Raw genomic sequence first — 2,367 nt, forward strand, 5'->3', positions numbered from 1 at the left:
CTTTTATTCGTACCCGAACTCGATCCTGCTCCTGCGTCCTGAAACAAGTTCTGACGCTGCTAAAACCCCGGTGGGTGGTTGTTCTTCCAACTGAAATTCGGGTGGTTCCTCCAATTCAAATTGTAACGCTCCCCAAAATTTCCCTGATTTCGATTTCCCACAAACTCTACCTGCTCTGGTGTCTCAGTAGGAGCAATAGGACACGCGGTCGTGTCATGCTTACCAGTGCATATCTCGCATAGCTGCTCCTTCTGTACCTTCATATCACTCACCTGCTGTTTCAAAGCATCAATCTATGCTTGCATCCTGGTGACCTCATCGACCTTGTGCACTCCTCTATGTGTAGTGGATGAATCTCTAGACTCAGGAAACTCGTAGCTACTCATCGCTATATCCTCGAACATATCCATGCACCCATCAGGTGTCTTGGCGGTCAGAAGATTGCCACCGGCAGTAGTATTCAGCATATTCCTCGTAGTGGGTGTCACTCCATGATAGAATCTCTCAACTAAATCCCAATCCTCAAATCCGCGATGAGGACACTTGAGTAGTAACTCCTTGAAACGCTCCCATGTCTCGTAGAATGAATCTCCCTCCTTTTGGCGAAACTCTTGGATCATGCTCATCAGACGAGCGGTTTTGGAAGGAGGGAAATACTTACCTAAGAATTTTTCTTTCATACCGGCCCAGGTAGTAATGGATCCCGCTGGGAGGGATTCCAACCAAGCATGAGCGCGGTCAGCGAGCGAGAATGGAAATAGGCGCAGCTTGCAGGCATCCTCGGTGACACCTTGCTCCTGGAACGTATCGCAGATAGCTGAAAAGCGCGAGAGATGGACATTCGGGTCCTCAGAAGGTAGTCCATGGAATTGGATGGTGTTCGTAACCATCGTGATGATCTGGGGTGGAATCTGCCAGCGATTAACCCGATAGCGGGTCGGGTAATGCTGGAACGAGCATTGGCCGCGTTCGACCTGGCGTAGTCTGCGACGACTCTCCAAGCTGGGGCTTCGTTGTCACCCATAGTAGAAGCAGAAGATGAAGTGTGTACCTAACTAGCTCGGAAAATGCGAAGGCGCTCGTGGAAATCTCGCTCGGGCTCAGACGAAGCAGCAAACGAAGGTGGCCCCTGTGAACAAGTGTGGTGCATACAATGAGAAGAAATCTAATCTAATTACTAAAGCAAATCTAACTCGAAAGGCACAAATTGCAAGCAAAAGGCACCTAAAGGCAATGGAAATCTATGAAAGCAAATAAACAACTAAATAGACGACTCGGGTCGTTCTCTAAAGTGCCAGTGTCCCCGGCAACGGCGCCAAAAACTTGATGTGTGAAAATGTGTATATTAAATTCGAACAAGTTTTAAAAATGGAATCACAACCTAAACCACACACAATCGGCAAGTGCACCGGTCGCAGTGTAGTGTAGATGGCAAGACCAGATATCAATCCGTGGACACTATATGCAAACTCTAGATACTGAACCTCTATCGAATAAGTAGTCAAATTTTTAGATTTGTTTTGAGTGATTTTGAATAATTAATTAACAACTAAAATAAGCAAGAAAACGTAGGAAACAAAACGAGCAAACGAAGCAAACACGCGAGCAAATTGTGATCAAATATATATGAGATAAAGGCTACCTAGGTGTCGAATCCCTAGAATCATGCAATGCTAACGTGACAATGATAACGGTTAAATATCTATTTCCCTCGATTGACCCCCCGCTAGAGATGTCCCAAACAAGAAAGCAAGACTAAATGTGAAGTGCTAGAACGAACAGGCTCGAGCTATCGATACCAAATCCTACGAAAATAGAATCCTTTTGATCTCAGAGACAATAATGTTGAGAGAGAATCCCACAATCGCAAAGCAAACCCAACTTTGATAATTGGAATCCTAGGAAACCCTAATTACGATGCAATAAACGAGCCCGAGCTATCAGTCACCCAATCTACCCACCAATAATTAGCTAATAACCTAGCTCACCCTAATCGTCTTTCGAGTCACAAGATGAGGATGCAAGTTTTAATATCGTGATTTTAATTTTTAATCAACTTGGTCAATTTCTCAACACAATATTCAACCCGAAAATCCTAAGATAACCGAATTAAATTAAATCCTAAGTCTAGGGGGAATTTCTTCGTGCCTAAACCGCTGAATTTATTGACTAATAACAATCAAAATATACCAACATGCAATATCAAGATCAATATCAAAGAAAGATTATGTAAATCACATCAAATAACCGAAATCATGTCAAATATGCATTACAATCATCTAGTTCATCAAAACCTAGGTAGTTGTGAAGTTTAGCTACTCATAATATTCAATAAAACAATTGAACAAAGTCTGGAAACAACTGAAT

At 43.1% G+C, this 2,367-nt stretch overlaps 1 non-coding gene across 1 annotated transcript; it reads left to right on the top strand.

The window, feature by feature from the left end:
- The first annotated feature begins 525 nt into the window (after positions 1-525).
- Positions 526-632, top strand: LOC118489515. The gene has a single exon (XR_004887535.1). It is a non-coding gene; the product is annotated as a small nucleolar RNA R71 (small nucleolar RNA).
- Positions 633-2,367: the final 1,735 nt, after the last annotated feature.

The sequence above is a fragment of the Helianthus annuus genome, chromosome 17, assembly GCF_002127325.2.
Source record: "Helianthus annuus cultivar XRQ/B chromosome 17, HanXRQr2.0-SUNRISE, whole genome shotgun sequence".
In the NCBI taxonomy this organism is placed as follows: Eukaryota; Viridiplantae; Streptophyta; class Magnoliopsida; order Asterales; family Asteraceae; genus Helianthus; species Helianthus annuus.